This window comes from Hevea brasiliensis, chromosome 16 (assembly GCF_030052815.1).
Source record: "Hevea brasiliensis isolate MT/VB/25A 57/8 chromosome 16, ASM3005281v1, whole genome shotgun sequence".
Lineage (NCBI taxonomy): Eukaryota > Viridiplantae > Streptophyta > Magnoliopsida > Malpighiales > Euphorbiaceae > Hevea > Hevea brasiliensis.
Window position 1 is genome coordinate 18,454,308 of NC_079508.1, and position 20,750 is coordinate 18,475,057.

Below are 20,750 nucleotides of genomic sequence, written 5' to 3' on the forward strand. Positions count from 1 at the left end.
TTTCTAAAACATAATTTATTCAATCCATAACAATGCTTAATACTTGTGGAAATACCATTTCACAAAGCTGAATTCATACATACTATAACAATTTTCAATAATCATTGAATTAAATCCAATGCTTGTTAAACATAATACATAAGAAAAATATGTCATTTAATCATATGAAATATTCAAAGTAAAATCAGTTAAAAACTAGTTGTGCACAAACCTCTGATAATTGTCTCCTGGTCTGGACTCAGTGTTTCCTTCCCTTTTCCTGAGTCTTTGGTAACTGAGAAACACAATTCGAAGTGTTTCAGTACTAAATTAAACTGTCTCTAACAATAATGTTCGATAAGTAATTCACTGAAGACTATTATTTGCTCAATTACCTAATATACCGACCCTCGATGCGTTTAAGGTAAATTAGGTTTCAGTGTCATTAATATGTCACATTCGATAGAGTTTTAGGGTTGGTACGTTTTACCAAAGTCATTTCCTTGTTCAGTGCATTTTAATGCAACTTGCTGGATTCCGGGATACTAGTTTGACCTAGCCGGACGACCTAGTTCCCTCGGTTTTCGGGTTTCGGTCAAAACTACAAACTTGTAGATCTATGTCTCATTGCACGCGGGGAAAAATTTCAGGTCAATCCGAGTTAAGTAGACCAAGTTATGGTCATTATACTATTGCTGGTCAAATGGCATCAAATTAAGTAAATTTTAGGTCAATTTGGTCAACTTTGGTTCGGCCAGTTTTTGGACCCGAACTTGTGCAAGCTTTTTGACTTGCTTCTGGTCATTTCTGGGTTTTGGTGTCTTCATAAGACTTGTAGGTATGGGTCTTAACTATTCATGGTTAAAATTTCAGGTCAATTGGACCTGTTTTGAGTGAGTTATGGCCTAAACACTCACTGCTGCCCAATTGGTCATTTTTCAGGTCCTAATTGCACCTAATCCGAATTGGTCATTTTCTTAGGTCACCTTGCAAGCAGAATTTTGGTATGTTTTCTCAATGAAAGTTGGCACATTTTGTGCCTAGTTCCACCTCCAATTGGTCTCATACCAATTGAGGTTACACATTTAAACTTATTGGCTAAAATGTACACTGCCCTTGGTTACTTTGCTTAACACACATCAATTACACACATTTACCTTGCAATATGTTTACTTCCCTACCAATCTGTTTTGGTACACTACCAAAAGCATATTCTACTTTACACTAACATTACTTTGGGCAGATTACAATTACCCTCAACACACCAAATATAATTCACATTTACAAGTTCTAAGTACCATTACATACACACCTAACCATTACAAATCTTACATACACTTTACAATATCAATCTCCATACATATCCATCAATCCTTCTAGGTCAATATTCTGCCTACACTTCCATGAATACATACATTTACTCAAGTGTTCCCAAGCTGCCGAAAATTGTTCTTCAACATCAAAGTGCCCTACAATTTACCAATTCCCATCCAAGTGCATAAATCACCATATATATGTGAAATAATTCACTAGGATATTAAATCACCATGATCAACATTATTTCTCATCAATTATATGCATAATAAATCATTAAATGCATGACCCCATGGCTGTCCAAAAATGGCTATCTCAATAACTATTTAAACTTTAAAATTTCCTTCACAAAACTAACACCCATAACATGAACATAAAGTTTAACAAAGAAATTCTCAAAAATGTAAACTTACCTTTAATTGTAACTTGCTAAACCTTGCTTAAACTTCTCAAATTTAGTATCAAACTCTTCCTTGTGATGAGTAGACAAAGTTTCTTGAAGGAACCTAAGTGATTGGAGTTGAAATGGAGGGTGTTAAGTGAGCTTGAAGAAAATGGCCATGGAGTTTTCCTTTTCCTTCAATTCAGCATGGATGGAGCATTTGGAGAAGATGAAGTTTCTGATTGCATTTTAGGTGTACACATGTCCCACTTAACTCTTAGTTTATTCCTTTAGTGGCCCACTCACTCACTTAATCATATAATATGTTAAACTTTCACTTAATCCCACATTAAACCCTTAATTCTCACTATTTACTTTAGGTACCACTAAATTAATTTTTCATTTTATTTTCTAAGTCTAATATTATTTATTTTTAATGGACATTTAGGTCAAAAGATAATTCGGGATGTCAAATGACCATAATGCCCCTGTTCGGGTTGCATTCCCGATTTTTCGGTAACACCGGGTTTTGTCTGTTTTTCGATTTCTCACTTTTCTTTGTACTAATTATTTAATTTTTCTTTGATCTTTCTAATGATATTTATTCTTCTATAAGGGTCTATTTAAGTCCTAAAAATATTTTCCAGGGTTCCCCGCAGTCCAGGGCTAGTCAACGGTCCACGCCATGACTTCCCAGTGCGGTCACCCATCGTTAGGTTTCCCGGCTCGTTTAACTTGATCACATTTCTTTGCTATTATTTTTCCTTTGTTTTTCTTGTATTTTCTTTTCTTGTATTTCATTATTTTATGTCTCTTCCCTCATGTCAAAGTGTAGTTCTAGGCATCCTAGCTGTCCGAACAACACTGGTCACTGGAGCAGTAGAACGCACTACCGAACTTTGGGGTGTTACATCTTGGGCGATGGTGGGGCAAACCTCAGCGAGGACGCTGAGTCCCAAAAGGGGGGGAGAAACGTTCCTTAGGAAAATTCCACATCGTGAAAGCATGGAGATGGTCTTGGGTTCAAAAAGTAATGATATATAAAATAAAATATGTCACACCTTACCCCTCTGTAAGGCATAACATGATTCCGTAGTATACATAATGAATTATCGAACTTCACCTACCGATAACCCATTAAATATACTACAAGAGATTTTAAAATAATTTTCATTGATTTTAAGGTGGTGGGTAATTTTGAAGTATTATTAAAAACCTTAAATTGAAATTTAGGCTCTAAAGTAAATATTGCTTAATTTGGGTTTTTTTGCAAATTTTACAGAAAATTCGGCAAAGTGCCAACTATAATTTGAGAAAATAGTTCTTCAAAAACCTGTGAAAAATACTTACAATACATATTTAAATCCCAAATCTACAATTTTCATGTAGAAACCTTGCCCTAAAACTAACCATAAGTGGGTGTAAAATTAGGTTAAATCTAGATTTCACACACTGCCATTGTACAGAATTAACCATATGAACAGTACTTGTTCAAATGATCATAACTTGGTGTAGAAATGTCTAAATGACCTGATTTTTATATCAATGAAAAGCTTAGACATAGCATAACAACTTTCATGAAGAAAACAAATCCAAATTCTGACCATAATCAAGTCAAATTGCCAACTAAACTTAGGTCCTCAAATCTGCCAGAACCAGAATTGTGTCCAGAATTTTGGATTTTACCAATCTGGCCAGCCACATTAGAAATAACATAACTTAAGCTAAAAAAACTCCAAATGGAGTAATTCAAAAATGGAATTAAAGCTAGGACATTAAGGAACAACTTTGATGAAGGAAAGTTGGCCAAATTTCCACTATAGAGGGTTTAATGGAATAATAGAAATAAGTGACCCAAAACTGAATATTTGCCAATTCTCCTAGGAAACCTTGAATTGAGTTTAGCAATCAATACCAATAAAAATGTGACTCAAAATATGGTATGTGGGTATAATTAGAATTAACATACCCAGTAAGTATGAAAAGTCAATATTTTGACATGAATAGTAAAATGAATAGTACCCCAATATGCCAAATATAAAGAACTCCATTTTAAGAGAATTTAAAAAGTATAATCAAGTATGCATGAATTTACTTGTTGGATTAATTAGGGGACATGGTATTGAAATACTATAAATTGTGTGTTTCAGTTGAAAAAGAGATTAGAAAGGAGGGAAAGAAAAACGTGAGTCAAGGCAAAGAGGCGACTCACTAGAGGTTTGTCCACAACTAAGTTTATTCAATTAATTTTAATATTGAAAATTATTTTGAATAAATTGTGATTTGAATGCTTTAGATCATCCCAGGTTAGGACAGGAGGCTCCACTAGACTATGATGATATATAAAATGGGAGAACTAATCACTAGAGGCACCTTTTGGTGGAATGGCCTGGAGAGTTGGAAAAACTCCAAGGCTAAACGTACTTGCTTGAGAGAAATCCTAGGATGGGTGACCTCCTGGGAAGTTCTCCATTCCACATATGGGACAAAACCGTGAGGATTATGGCCAAAGTGAATAATTCCTCTAGTGGTTGGAGCCCGACCGTTACAAGGCTAAACACTAATTTGGCTTGGGGATTTTTAGTAAAAAGTGGTTGCAATTGGGAGTATATTACTGGAGCTAGGTTGAGGTAAGTGCTTGTCTAAGCTTGTTATAGAAATTGTTACTTTATGAGTCTTTGGTAGTGACTGCCAGGATAGTATATCCAGTAAGCAGTCTGTACTAATTTGGTTATAAGTTGAGTTATAGAGCTCCAATTAAGATGTAATTTATACCAAACTTTTCTCAAGACATAGACCTACAATTGTTATGCTTTGACCCAGACCTAATTCTTAGGGAAAAATGGTTGAAATTTTAGAGAAATTAGAGTTGCAAAATTGGAATTCCTGGAATTCCTGCAATCAGTCCTATGACCACCGGGTAGTAAATAGGGCATATCTTTCTCTGTACAAATCCAATTGAGGTGATACAAGATGCTTTGGAAACTTAAGACATAGGTCTAAAATTTTGCTTTAGAGACCCTATATGAATTTTGGGTGTAAAGTACTTGAATATTGAGTGCAAATCTGAGTTGGAAATCTAAAAACTTGGAATTCTCAGGACTCTGTATCCATGAATGGTAGGTGGAAATTTAGCTATAACTTATGATTTAAGTCTTCAAATTATGTGATTCTTGAACCATTGGAAACTTAAAAATGTAGAAACATATCATATGAAGACTATTTTAATTGAATCTATTTTTAAGATGGTCAAATTGACCTATGAATAGGAACTATGAATTCTGATTGTATCCAACCTGATCAGGTAGAAACTAGATAGTATGTAGAAAAATGAGCATAACTTGAGATCTAGACCTTCAAATAGCGTGATTCTTGATTTAAATGAAAGGTAATACATAAAGTTAAAACTTTAATGAAGGAATGCTGTCCGAATTGTGGGCAAGTAACCTTAAAATTAATTAGAATATAGGGCACAGAATCTGGAACCTGGTAGGAATGCATTCTGGACTGTCTGGATTTAAAAGGGTGTAACTTACCCTAGGAAACTCTAAATGAGGTGGTTCTTATTTTTTTGGAAAGTTCTAAGGGATTAACTTCTATGAAGAATGAATTGACAAAATTTGATTGCAACTTGTTCAAATTTGGACTCTAAAATATATCCAGAATCTGCCCTGTAATTGGTGTAGTTAAATTTTTACTTAAGGACAGCTGTTGATTAATTAACTATAACTTTTGATCCTTGAATCCAAATTAAGTGATTCAAAAGCTATATTAAAATTAAGACATAGATTTAAAAATCTCATAAAGAAATTTGAATTTAAATCCTGCAATTACTAGGTCAAAATACTTTAGCAAAGTAATGCTTAAAGTCTTATTTTTGTTAGAATTTGACAATGGACAACATAGTTGTAAATTTTGTATAAATGTATAAAATTTACATGCCTGTAATATGAAGATATGATAATGGCATAAATTTATGTGCATACAAGTATTGTTGATCACATCATGTGAAAAATAGAAATGATAATTATCCTATTAAGCCCAGGTAAACCTAGACATTGAATTATAGTTTTGGACATCATTAGCAGTACTACATTAATTATGTTACTAGATTGATGAATGTCTATTAAAGGCATCGAGTGCCCATTATTGAACCGGTCAGAGACACTGAGTGTTCAGTACCGGAAGCTCTATATCCAGACAGTTATACAGAGGCACTGAATGCCCATTGTTAAACCGGTCAAAGGCACCGAGTGTTTAGCACCGGGAGTCCCATATCCACTCCATATAGTTCTGTCATAGGTTACTATGGGTACATGACAAATCTTAAAATGTGATTTTAATTAAAAAAATGCATATAAATATAATAAGAACTATGTTAAACCTTAACATTATTTATAAAATCTCTTATAATATATATACAAGTTTTGCTTTTATTCTTTTTAAATTATTAGTGCACCACTAAGCTGTAAAGCTTAGAGCGTAGGTGCTTCCTCGCGTAGATGTTTTCTCGCGTAGGTACAAAAGGGAAAGAGTAAATAACTAGAGATAGGAGAGGAGGGAGTGGATCTGCAGGAGAGTCCGAAGTCACCTCATACTTGGACTTTGTAGTAGATGCACTACTAACACTAGATTCAATTTTGGTCACTCATTTTTGTATTCCAATTGTCATGTATCAAAATACTTGATATAAATTTATTTTGGGATGATTGTAAATTTAGTACAAACATACTTTATTACATTTATAAATTTATATCTGAACATATGTTATGTAAATATTTACATATGATGAGGAAATGAATTTGATTACAAGTATGATAAGAGCTTATTATCAATATTGTCTAAATTAAAAATATGATTATTAACAGGTGTTATTAACAGGTGAATGTTAAAAGTTTAGGAGAAACTCTTGCAGTTTTTTCCTTTGAAATTTATGATTAAAAATTAAAAATAAACACAAATTAAGTAAATTGTTCAAATACAAGTTTAGGTGCTCCGTGCACAGAATGTGGCATTCTTTGCTTGGTTTCACTATAGATCAGATAAAGGGTGTTACATTTAGTAGTATCAGAGCTTTGGTTTTGGCATTCCTAGACCTAGATAGATAGAAAGACATGACATGTGTGTGATCATGCATTGCATCTATAGGAAATTGAGGTGACACTTATATAGATCTACTCTCCTGTCTATTTTAAGTTAAAGAATGGAGTCAGAATCACAGAGGGCTATTGATGAGAAGGTAGAGAGTCATGCCCCTGGTAGTAAAAGTGACAGAGGCATGAGAGATCCAGTTGCACAGGCATCTGAACAGCCTATACAGCTGCAGCAATTCTTTTTCTAACAAATAATTGATTTCTTGAGACAGATGACAGGAGCCATCCCACAGGCTTAGCCTTTACAGAAGTCCCACCTGGAGAAGCTTAGGAAATATGGGGCAGTGGATTTTAAGGGAAAGAAAGAAGATGATCCAGCAGCTGCTGAATATTGGTTGGAGAGGACAGAAAGGATTCTCCAACAATTGCACTGTACTCTTGAGTAGAGTTTAGAGTGTGCAGCTGCATTACTTTAGGAAAATTCATATCAATGGTGGGATAAAGTATCACATGTGGTCCAGCCTGCTGAGTTAACTTGGGAGTTCTTTCTGGCTGATTTCAAGAATAAATATATCAGCCATATCTATCTTCAAGATAGGAGGAGAAAATTGATTAACTTGAGGCAGAGACACCTCACTGTGGCAAAATATGAGAGGGAGTTGGTTTGGCTGAGCAGATATGCTAGGGAGATTGTACCTACAGAGACTGACAGATGCAAGAGATTTGTAGAGGGTCTTAATGATAACATTAAGCTCTACATCATAGCACTACAGATGAAGGATTTTACTCAGCTAGTTGTTGCAGCTATGAGTATTGAGCGGGTCAGAGATAGTGAGCAGAGTAGGAGGACTCGATAGTAGTAGAAGAGAGGTATTGGCCAGTCCAGCTCCACCTATACAGCTAGTAATAGGCCCAAGGGACCCCAAAGATAGGCACGGTCCCAAAGACAGGGACAGGGGTCTACATTCAGGAGGAGTCAGCTAGTAGCTTTAGTGGCTAATGCTCCATGGTCTACAGTAAGGGGACTAGCCCCAGCCATATATTGCCATTATGGGAAGAAGCATACAGGCCAGTGTTGGCAACTGACTAGAGCCTGTTACACATGTGGTGCCACTGATCACTTTTAAAAAGATTGCTCCAGGAGGAGGACTACCACTGCACCACCAATAGAGAGGTCCATTCCTACAGCACAGAGAGGTAGGAGACCTGGCAGATCTGAGGTAGCTAGGGGTGCTCAGAGAGTTGCATTTGAGATAGTAGAGAGACCTGACACCCGAACACCAGTACGTGCCTATGCCATCAGAGCTCGTGAGGAGCAAGACACACCAGATGTGATTATTGTTATATTTACTCTCTTTGACTCCTCAGTACACGCATTGATAGATTCAAGTTCCACACATTCATAAATTTGTACCACTATAACAGAAGAGAAGGGTTTACAAGAAAGTATAATTGAACAAGATATTCTATCACAAACTCTTTAGGCCATATTGTGGCAGTGAATAGTGTCTATAGGGAATGTCCTTTAAAAATTCAAGAAAATGAGTTTTCAGTTGATTTAATAGCATTCCCTTTTCATGAGTTTGATGTGATTTTGGGGATGGATTGATTATCAAAACACTAAGTTATTGTGGATTGTTATCTAAAAAGAATCACATTGAGAACTTCTGACAATGAAGAGGTGACAGTTATGGGTGAGAGAACAGATTTTCTCTGTAATGTCATATCAGCCATTACAGTAAGGAAATTGATGAGGAAGGATTGTGAAGCTTAATTAGCTAGTGTGGTTGATACTAGGAAGGTAGGACCTAGTATTTATAACATACCCACAGTGTGTGATTTCCCGGATGTATTTCCCAAGGAATTGCCTGGTTTGCCACCAGAGAGAGAAGTGGAATTTTCCATTGAGGTGATGCCTGGTACAGCATGTAACACCCCTATTTGCATAACCTGGTACATTTTACTGTTCTGGTGATCGGTGTCAGTCCAGACAATTAAGGGAAGTAGAACCATGTCTAAGATATCTAGATAAGCCCTGAATGAAAATAAGTAGAGATCGCCAGATAGTTAAGTATAACTAAGAAAAATGGAACATAAAAGGTTAAATGAGCCGGGAGTCACAGCGATGGGTGACCTTCCCAGGAAGTGACTACGAGGTTAGTTTTAACTCGAATTTTGATCCGAAAAATGTGACAACACTATCCTTAGGACTATTTTGAACACAGTGGAAAAGAGAAAATCACAAAAAAGACTTGATAAGTAGGTTAAATAATTAGGTCAGGGATCCAGAAGAAATATCGAATAACTTGCAAATTGAATTAAACTAACGAGGGGCAATTTAGTCAATTCACCCCTAGAGCTAACTCCTGACCTAACTGTCCAACAAAATCGGAGAAATGAAAATTTCAGAATCGAGAATTGAATAAAAGAAAAAAAAAGAAAAGAGAAAAAGTTTTATTGCATCATGTGATGACATCCCTAATGACGTCAAAATTAATTTTATTTTCCCACCATATTTGACTAAGTCAATTACACAAAATTAATCATAAAAGGCATAAAATTAAAAAAGAAAATTTCATCTTCTCTCCCATTCATTTCGGCAGCCCCTTTCTCCCTTAGCCATCTCCATGTTCAACCTACATTAAAGCTTGAACTCAAGCTTGTAAACTCCCATTTAACCTTACTTTACCCCCAAATTGTTCCATTAAGCTTGTTAACTTCACTTGAGGAGGCATTTAAAGAAGAAAAGAAAAGGAAAAAGGGAGTGAAGTGAAGAATTGAAGTTTAAAGTAAAGGAAAGCAACTGAAATTGAAAATTTTGGTTTAATTACTTGTGTTTTGGCTCAATTCACCTAGAAATCAACTTAAAAATCAAAAGAAAACTATTATGGGAGATTAATATGGAATTTCAGCCAGCTTATGTGAGGGTTTGAATTGAATGGATTTGGTACAATTGAAATGCTAATTTAGGTGAATTAAAGTTGTAGACAATGAATATATACTTTGATTTCATTAGATTTTAAAATTGTGTAATTAGGGTTCTTGGCATTTTGAGAATTAGTCAATTGATGCAATTGACCTTAATTGAGTTGAGAAATGGTCAATTGGGACCATTTGTGTTGTGTGTGAATTGGGAGAATGAGATTTCAATTCGGATTGGTTAGTGTTCATATTCTAGCAGCTTGACCTAGGTCCCTTTCAGGGACCAAAAGTAAAAATTTACCAACCCAATTGGTGTGAAGCTAATTGGGGATGAAAACAGACACATAATGGTACATTTTTCATTTAGAAACTATGCCCAGAAAATGACCATAACATAGTGAACAATTAGGTCAAACTCGGGTGTAGTGCACTGCCACTGTACCAAAATGACCATAACTTGGGCTATATAGGTCCAAATGACCTCATTTTTATGGCATTGGAAAGGTATGACATAGCACTAAAACTTTTATGAAGAACACCAACCCAAATTCTGCTCATAACCCGGTAATTTTGCCACCTAAAATTAGTGGTCTAAAACTGCAAGAACCAAAGTAGGTGCTCAGAAATCTGGGTTAGGCCAATCCGGCCAACCATGTTCAAATGGCCATATCTTGGGCTACAAAACTCCAAATGTATTGATTCAAAAAGAGAATTAAAGCTAAGATAATAGGGAACAACTTTTTTAAAGAACGTTTAGCCAAATTTCCACAGCAACTTAACCAATGGAACAATGCAAAACAGGACACCAAAACTAAAAATTTGGAAATGCACTTAGGAGACCTAGAAATTGAAGGGGCAACTAAAACCAACAAATTAGGTAACCAAAAAGTGGTATGGGGGTGTAGTTGAAATTCCCACACCTATTAAGCATAAGATAGTCAACATTTTGACTTGAATAGTGCCATGAATAGTAATACCAAAATGAAAATTTCAAAAGACGTTAATTTACGCATATTAGGACTAGAATTGAGTATACATGAATTTAATTATTGGATTTATTGTGAGATAAGATACTGAAACACTATAAATTGTGTGTTTCAGCTGAAAAAGACCTGAAAGGGATAAGGAACTGAGTTAAAGCCTAGAGGGGACTCACATCAGGTTTGTGCACAATAATTCTTGTTTAAGTATTTTATTCTTGAAAATTTGATTTTTGTGTTAATTATGAATTGTGTTGCCATTTTATGATTGCAAATATGACTTTGGACATTGATCAGATTTCTCACAAATTATTTGAATAAATTGTTTTGAATTGATTTTGTGTTCACACTTAGCATGATAGTACCACATTATTCTTCCTTCATTTATGGGGTTGAGATCAATTATTTTCCTCCCTCTCTGGCTTACCAGTTGAGGTCGAGATCAGATGAGTAATCATTAGCTAGCTAGCCACCTCCCTCATTGATTTCGATTACTGAGGTTGTAGATTGCTTTGTCGTGGTGTTCAACACGACATTGATCAGAAATTTTGTGTCATGGCTTAAGATGTGTATGGATTGGCAACACTGTGTTATTAAATTATTTGACTAAAATTGTGTTATAATGAGTGGTGAAATTTGTGAAAAGAAATTGTGAATTATTAATAAATGTTTTACACTATGCATTTTACATTTTATTGTGCACCACTGAGTATTTTTATACTCAGCGATAGCTTCTTTTGCTATCGCAGATAGAGGAAAAGAAAAAGCAGCAGAGTGAGTTGCTGAATTATTGGGGACTATACAGAGACTTTTGTTTGGGTATTTAATTATATCCTTGTAATTATTTGATGTAAATAATTTTGGAGTCATATGTATTATTATAACTGAGTAGTTGTACAGTCAATGTGTAATCGTATTACCTTTTGGATTTTGATGTCTGTATATTTAACTGTAAATGTAAGTTACTTATTTTGAATGCATTGTGCATAGCTTATTTTAAAATATTTGAGATAAAAAATTTATTTTAAATTACGAAGATGGATGGAATTTGTGTTGATATGAGTTTTGGTGGTTGATTTGGTGAAGTGTAATATTATTGCAAGTGTTTTTTCTACAGGTAAAATTTTTGGTTTTTCTCAATTACTGCCGGCACTCTACTGAAATTTTTCCAGAATTTGCGAAAAAATAAAATTGGTCAAAAATTTCACATAACTTTTCAACTTTAATTAAATATTTTTAATTCCTACCAAAAATGCTCACCACTTCCAAAAAGTATGAAAATTATTTTAAAATCCCTTGTAGTATATTTAATGGGTTATCGGTAGACGGAGTTGGTAATTCATTAGGTTTACTACGGGATCATGTTATGCCTTACAGAGGGGTAAGGTGTGACACAGCACCAATATCTATTGCTTCTCATAGGATGGCACTCACAGAGTTGAACGAGTTGAAAATACAGTTGTAGGAGTTGTTTGATAAAGGGTTTATGCGCCCTAGTGTGTCGCTCTAGGGAGCACCGATGTTATTTGTGAAGAAGAAGGACAAGACACTCAGATTATGTACTGATTACAAACAACTAAATAAGGTGACTATGAAGGACAAATATCCCTTACCCAAGATAGATGATTTGTTTGATCAATTGAAGGGAGCAAGAATCTTTTCCAATATTGATCTTAGATCTGGGTATTACCAATTGGCAGTAAAGGAGTCTGCTATGCCTAAGACAGCCTTTAGGACCCACTATGGGCATTATGAGTTCCTGGTGATGCTATTTGGGTAACTAATGCACCAGCTTCTTTCATAGACCTTATGAACTGCATCTTCCATTCTTACCTAAATCGATTTGTAGTGGTCTTTATTGATGACATTTTGGTATATTCCAAGAACTAGGAGGAACATGATGAACATTTGAGGATTGTACTGTAGACATTAAGGGAGAAAAAGCTATATGCCAAGTTGTCCAAGTGTGATTTCTGATTGAATGAAATTTCTTTCCTTAGACATATAGTGTCAGCTGATGGGATTAGGATTGATCCCAAAAAGATAGAAGCCGTTATGGAATGGAAGTTGCCTAAGAATGTGATAAAAGTTAGAAGCTTCTTAGGGTTGATAGGTTACTATAGAAGATTTGTGAAGAAGTTCTCACTCATTGCAACTCTATTGACCAGGTTATTGCATAAGAATGTCAACTTTGAATGGAATGATAAATGTCAAGCAAGCTTTGAGAAGTTGAAGGAAATGCTTACAGAAGCACTCATCTTATACAACCAGTGTCGGGGAAAGACTTTGTGATCTATAGTAATGCCTCGCACAATGGACTGGGGCGTGTGCTAATGCAAGAAGGGAAAATGGTTATTTATGCTTTTAGGCAACTTAAGACACATGAAAAGAATTATCCCACTGACGATTTAAAACTTGCAGCAATCGTGTTTACATTAAAGATATGGAGGCATTATCTATATGGGGAGAAGTGCTATATCTACACAGATCACAAAAGTCTCAAATACTTGCCAACTTAGAAGGAGCTCAATTTGAGGAAAAAAAGATGAATCGAATTCCTGAAATATTATGACTGCATAATTGATTACCACCCTGGGAAGATGAATGTAGTAGCTGATGGCTTAAGCAAAAAATCTCTGGCAGCTTTGAGATTCATGAATGCTCACCTAACTCTAGCACCAGATAGAGCTACTATAGCTGAATTGGAAGTGAAGTCAAGTTTATTGCAACAAATTTAAGAAGCTCATAAGCTGGATGAAAGATTGGTAACTATTATTAGACAAACACAAGAAGGGAAGGAGAGAGTATGATATCAAAGGAGATTGTCACTTGTATTATAAAGGGAAGATATATGTTCCAAATGATGAAGAACTTAAGAGGAGCATTCTTAAAGAGGCACATAGCAGCTTTTATGCCATGTATCCAAGAAGCATTATTGGTGGCCCGGTATGAAGAAAGACATTGCCGATTATGTGATAAAATGCCTAACATGTCAACAAGTCAAGGTCGAACATCAAGTTTCATCAGGTTTTTTGCAACCAATCGTAATACCTGAGTGGGAAATGGGATCGCATCACAATGGATTTTATCATTGGTCTACCTCTTACATAGAAGAAGCATGATGCAGTATGGGTGATAGTTGATAGGTTAACCAAGTCTGCTCACATTTTACCTATCAGAATTGACTACTTATTGGAGAAGTTAGTAGAGTTATACATAAATGAGATAGTTCAATTACATAAAGTGCCTGCATCCATCATATCTAATAGAGACCTGAGGTTCACATCGAGGTTTTGGAAGAAGTTACATGAAGCCTTAGGTACCAAGTTGAATTTTAGCACAGCTTTTCACCCGCAAACGGATGGTCAGTCAGAAAAAGTGATTCAAGTACTTGAGGATATGCTTAAAAGTTACATTATTGATTTTGGAGGGAGCTGAGATAGGTACCTTCCATTAATAAAATTTGCATACAATAATAGTTACCAATCAAGCATAAAGATGGCACCGTATGAGGCTTTTTATGGAAGAAAATGTAGAACGCCTCTAAGTTAGACTGAACTTGGTGAAGATAAGTTAATAGGACCAGACTTGGTGAGACAAACTGAGGAGAAAGTAAAAATCATTAAGGATAGTTTGAAAGCTACCTCAGATAGACAGAAGTCTTATGCAGATTTAAAGAGGAAAGATATTGAGTACGAGGTTGGCGATAAAGTCTTCTTAAAAGTGTCACCATGGAAGAAGGTGCTTAGATTTGGGAAGAAGGATAAGTTGAGCCCTAGGTTTATTTATCCATATGAGATCATTGAATGTGTGGGTCCAATAGCCTATAGGCTAGCATTACCACCATAGCTGACCAAGATTCATAATGTATTTCATGTCTCAATGCTAAGGAGATACAAATCAGATCCCTTACATGTCTTATCAGCGGAAACCATTAACGTACAACCTGATTTGACATATGAAGAGGAACCAGTAAAGATCTTAGCATGAGAAATCAAGGAGCTAAAGAATAAAAGAATTTCATTGGTGAAAGTGCTTTGGAGAAACTACAAAGTGAAGGTAGCAACTTGGGAGAGCAAAAAGATTATGAGACAACAACATCCGCAGTTATTTAAACTAGGTAAATTTCGAGGACCAAATATCCTAAGAGGGGGAGATTTGTAATGCCCCAAATTTACAGATTGTATTCAGTATATTTCAGTGAGAATTCAAATATTGAATATGGTATGTAAATTAGATTAAATAAGGGGTTAAAGTAAAAATTTAAAAAAGATAAGTATGGACTTTATTGCATAAATTAATGAAGTTTAGGGGAGAGGAAAATTAAAATTTCCCAACTTAGCGCATAATTGAGTTTAATTAGTATCATTAAGAATGATTTATTAAGTTAATTAATCACTAATTAAACAAGTCAAAGAGAGGACCAATGGCAAGCCAACACATGTAAAGAAGAAAGAAAAATCTAAGCATATAAAATAAAATGGTCTTATTTCTTCATCATTATCTAGCTGGCCATACCTCTCTCTACTTCTCCATTTTCTTTCACCTAAACTCAAATACAAACCCTAATTCATAGATCTAAGATGATGTTTTGTGTTAGAATTGAAGGTTGGCATGATCAAAGCATGAAATCAAAGTGAAAGTGAAGAAAGAATTCAAGTTTAGATGAGCTGATTCAAGGGGGCAAAATTGGTGGGATGGAACCAAGGCTAAACACTAATTTGGCTTAGAGATTTTTAGTGAAAAGTGGTTGCAATTAGGAGTATATTTCTGGAGCTAGGTTGAGGTAAGTGCTTGTCTAAGCTTGTTATGAAAATTGTTACTTTATGAGTCTTTAGTTTGTGACTGCCAGGATAGTATATCTAGTAAGCAGTCTATACTAATTTGGTTATAAGTTGAGTTATAGAGCTCCAATTGAGATGTAATTTATACCAAAATTTTCTTAAGACTTAGACCTACAATTGTTATGTTTTAACCCAGACCTAATTCTTATGGAAAAGTGGTTGAAATTTTAGAGTAAATTAGAGTTGCAAAACTAGAATTCCTAGAATTCCAGCAATCAATCCTATGACCTCCGGGTAGTAAATAGGGCATATCTTCCTCTGTACAACTCCAATTGAGGTGATACGAGATGCTTTGGAAACTTAAGATATAGGCCTAAAACTTTGCTTTACAGACACTATACAAATTTTGTTGAGTGCAATTCTAAGTTGGAAATCTAAAAACCTGGAATTCTCAGGACTCTGTATCCGCGAATGGTAGTGGTAATTTAACTATAACTTATTATTTAGGTTTTTAAATTAGGTGATTCTTAAACCATTGGAAACTTAAAACATGTAGGAACATATCATATGCAGACTACTTTGATTGAATCTATTTTTAAGATGGTCGAATTGGCCTATGAATAGGAACCATAAATTCTGATTGTATCCAGACCTAGCAGGTAGAAACTGGACAGTATGTAGAAAAATGAGCATAACTTGAGATCTAGAAATTGAAATGTGGTGATTCTTGATTTAAATGAAAGGTAAGACATAAGGCTAAAACTTTCATGAAGGAATATTGTCCAAAAATTGTGGGCATGTGCCCTTAAAATTAACTAGAATATAGGGCACAGAATCTGGAATCTGGTAAAAGTGCATTCTGGACTATCCAGATTTAAAAGGGTATAACTTATCCTAGGAAACTCCAAATGAGGTGATTCTTTTTTTTGTTGGAAAGTTAAGATCTAAGGGATCAACTTCCATGAATAAGGAATTGGCAAAATCTAATTGCAACTTATTCAAATCTAAACTCCAAAATGTATCCAGAATCTGCCCTGTAATTGGTGTAGTTGAAATTTTACTTAAGGACAGCTGTTGATTAATTGACTATAACTTTTGATACTTGAATCCAAATTAAGTGATTCAAAACTATATTAAAGTTAAGACATAGATTTAAAAATCTCATGAAGAAAGTTAAATTTAAATCCTGCAATTACTAGGTCAAAATACTTGAGCAAAATAATGCATAAAGTCTGATTTTTGTTGGAATTTGACAATGGACATCATAGTTGTGAATTTTGTGTAAATGTATGAAATTTACATGCATGTAGTATGAAGGTATGATAATGGCATAAATTTATGTGCATACAAGTATTGTTGATTATATCATGTGAAAAATAGAAATGATAATTATCCTATTAAAGCCTAGTTAAACCTAGACAATGAATTACAGTTTTGGATAAATTGGCATGCCAATAGAGGACATCATTAGCAATACTGCATTAATTATATTACTGGATTGATGAATTTCTATTAGAGGCACCGAGTGCCAATTGTTGACCCGGTCAGAGACACCGAGTGTTCAGTACCGGGAGCTCTATATCCAGACAGTTATACAGAGGCACCGAGTGCCCATTGTTAAACCTGTCAGAGGCACCGAGTGTTCAGTACTGGAAGTCCCATATCCAGTCCATATAGTTCTGTCATAGGTTCCTGTGGGCATATGACAAATCTTAAAATGTGATTTTAATTAAGAAAATGCACATAAATATAATAAGAACTATGTTAAACCTTGAAAATTATTTATAAAATCTCTTATGATATATATACAAGTTTTGCTTTTGTTCTTTTAATTATTAGTGCACCACTAAGTTGTAAAGCTTAGTGTGTAGGTTTTTCCTTGCGTAAGTACAGAAGGTAAATAGTAGATAACCAAAAACAGGAGAGGAGGGAGTGGATCTGCAGGAGAATCCGAAGTCACCTCATACTTGGACTTTATGGTAGATGCATTACCAATACTAGATGCAATTTTGGTCACTCATTTTTGTATTCTAATTGCCATGTATCAAAATACTTTATGTAAATTTATTTTAGGATAACTGTAAATTAAGTATCAACATAGTTTGTCACATTTATAAATTTATGTCTAAATATATGTTATGTAAATATTTACATATGATGAGGAAATGAATTTGATTACAAGTATGATAAGAGTTTATTATCAATATTGTTGAAATTGAAAATATGATTTTTAACAGGTGAATGTTAAAAGTTTAGGAGAAACCTTTGCAATTTTTCCCTTTGAAATTTATGATTAAAAATTTTAAGTAAACATAAATTAAGTAAATTATTCAAATACAAGTTTAGGTGCTTTGTTCACTGGATGTGGCATTCCTTTGCTCAGTTTCATTGTAAATCGGGTAGGAGATGTTACAAAAATACTTAATTCATCCAACACGTAAGGGTTAAAGAAAATATAATGTGCATTTTTGTCAAATACTAAAGTAGTATACAGTAATTTAAGAACATATTTATAATTAGAGCTGATAAAAAAGGCAATGATCAATATCCTATTAACTATCAAATGCTTTTTTAAAATATTTATTAAATATATATCAATTATTAGTTGTGCTCAATAATTAAAGTAGACACCGCGTTAATGGTTAAAAATGGCTAAAGGTAAACTGACTCATGCACTCACAAATATAACCAATCTTACAAACAAATTTTTTAATTATCAAATCAAAACAGAGAATAAAAAAAAAAAAAAAAAAAAAAGATGAGGAAGAAGCTTTCTTCCGTTAAAACAGAGCAGAAAATGAAGAGAAAATATATTTTATCATATGTGAATCGTTGCTATACAGAGTTTATACATATAAGAAAAAGAATGATTTAGAATATAGCTCATATTTACAATTCTCCTATTGGTTAAATGCAGAACAATATTCCTGATTTGTAGCTCTTTCCAGCTGATTGATTCCATTTCAGTTTCTCATGTCATTTGCTGTAGAAGCTGGATGAAGCAACTAGAAGCAGGATTGAGTAAATGGGCTGGGCTCGATTGAGCCCAGCAATTCCTCTTTATGTCATCAGCCCCCCCTCAAGCTAGAGATTGGGGAAGCGATGAGCTCAATTAATCCCTGCTTGGACACAAGAGTAGATAAAAAAGGTGCTCTTAAGCTCTTTGTGAATACATCGGCTAGTTGATCTTGAGCTGGTATGTGCTGGGGTTTAACAAATCCTTTCGTCAGCTGCTCGATTGTCGCAATACAAGGAGATAGAAAGAGAAATTGATATCTGAAATGTTTGAAGCAGGTAGGACAACCATTGAATTTCATAAACTATGGAGGCCATACTTCTATATTTAGACTCGGCAGAAAATCGACCTACAGTCGACTACTTTTAGATTTCCATGAGATAAGAGATTTGCCAAGAAATATGCAAAAACCTATCACTGATCTTCGAGTTTCAGTGCAGAAGGCCCAATCGGCATCGCAAAAGGCTGTTAATTCATTGTTGCCATTATTTACAGCAAAGAATAGCCCTTTCCCAGGACACCCTTTAAGGTATCGTAGGACATGGATGGCAGCATTCCAATGGAGTTGTCAAAGGCACTGCATGTATTGACTAAGTTGCTGAACAGAAAATGCAATATCTGGTTGAGTAAGATTGAGATACAATAATTTTCCAATGTGCCTTCTATATTTGTCTAAAGCCGGAAGGATGTCACTAGTCTCGAAGGAAAGTTTCATGCCTCGTGGGAGAAGTACTTGAGCTGTTTTTGCATTGCATATACCAAGGTCTTTTAAGATATCCAGAATATATTTCTTGTGGCTAACGTATATACTTGCAGTGGAATGAGCAATTTCCAACCCTAGGAAGAACTTTGCAATTCCCACATCCTTGATTGTAAAAGTTCAATCAAGGAATGTCTTAGTGCTAGAAATATCAGCTTTGTAAGGGCCCATAATCAATACGTCATCAACATAAACTATCAGGGCAAGGAAATGTTCTCCAGTTCCTCGAGTAAATAAGCGGTGATCGTGAGGGCACTAAACGAAGCCAAACTGAAGTAATTTTGAAGTGAACTCCTTATTCCATTGGCGGCCAGCTTGCATTAGGCTGTGCAATGATTTTTTTAGCTTACAGACTTGTCCTTCTTTGGCTTTTATGTATCTGGGTGGTGGCAACATGTAAAGCTCTTCATCAATGGACCCGTGGAGATAAGCATTGTTGATATCGATTTAATGGAGGGGCTAATTTTGAGCAGTCGCAATTGCTAAAAATAGTCGAACTGTGACCAATTTGGCTACAGGGTTGAAGCTATCTTTGTAATCAATGCTTTCAAGTTTATTGAAGCCTTTTGCGACGAGGCATGCTTTGTATCAATCTACACTGCCATCTTGTGTGTGCTTGATTCTAAAAACCCATTTTGATTCAATGGGTCTTTTATGTGTGAGGTAATGAACCAAATCCCACGTTTGATTAATCTCCAGTGCATCAAGTTCTTGTTTCATCACTAGTGCCCAATTTGGGTCCATCTTTGCTTGCTCATATAAATAGGTTCTTGAGCTAATGATACCGATGCAACAAATTCAAGGTGATTGTGATCGAAACAAATATTGAAAAATTGAAAAGGATGATTGTCAAGCTTACCTGAATGTCTTTGAACTAGGAGAATTACTGCCGATATATGGGAAGGATGGACTGATGTTGACAGTAGCCACATAATTGTTGAACCAGGTAGGTGGTACATAAGTCCTCGTGCTTTTTCTTGTTGGTGGAACTGGGATAGTAGTGGTGGTGTCTATTAGCAGTGTGGTATCATGAGTGAGCTTAGCGATGTCATCTTCAGGGACAGGATAAGGAGCAGGTATTTGGGGTTGGTGAACAAATTGGTAGGGAAATATGTGTTCATAAAACTTTACGTTTTTGGACATATAAATAATGTTGGTCTGCAAATCCATGAGTTTGTGAGTCTTATAGCCTGTAGCATGTCCCAAATAAATGCTTTTAATTGCTTTTGGCTCAAATTTTGTTTTGGATGGTTTGGTGTTGGTGCCATAACACAGGCATCCAAAGGTTTTGAGTAGTTGGTAGTCAGGTGGTTTAGAGTGAAGAATTTCATATGGGCTTTTCCAATTAAGGACTGCAGTGGGCAATCGATTTATGATGTAGGTGGCATGAAGAATGGTGTATCCCCAGAATTTTTGCGGCAGATGTGATTGAAACAAAAGGGCCCGTGCAACCTAGAGCAAATTTTTATGTTTTCTTTTGACTACCCCTTTTTGTTGGGGAGTATAGGTGCAAGTCTTTT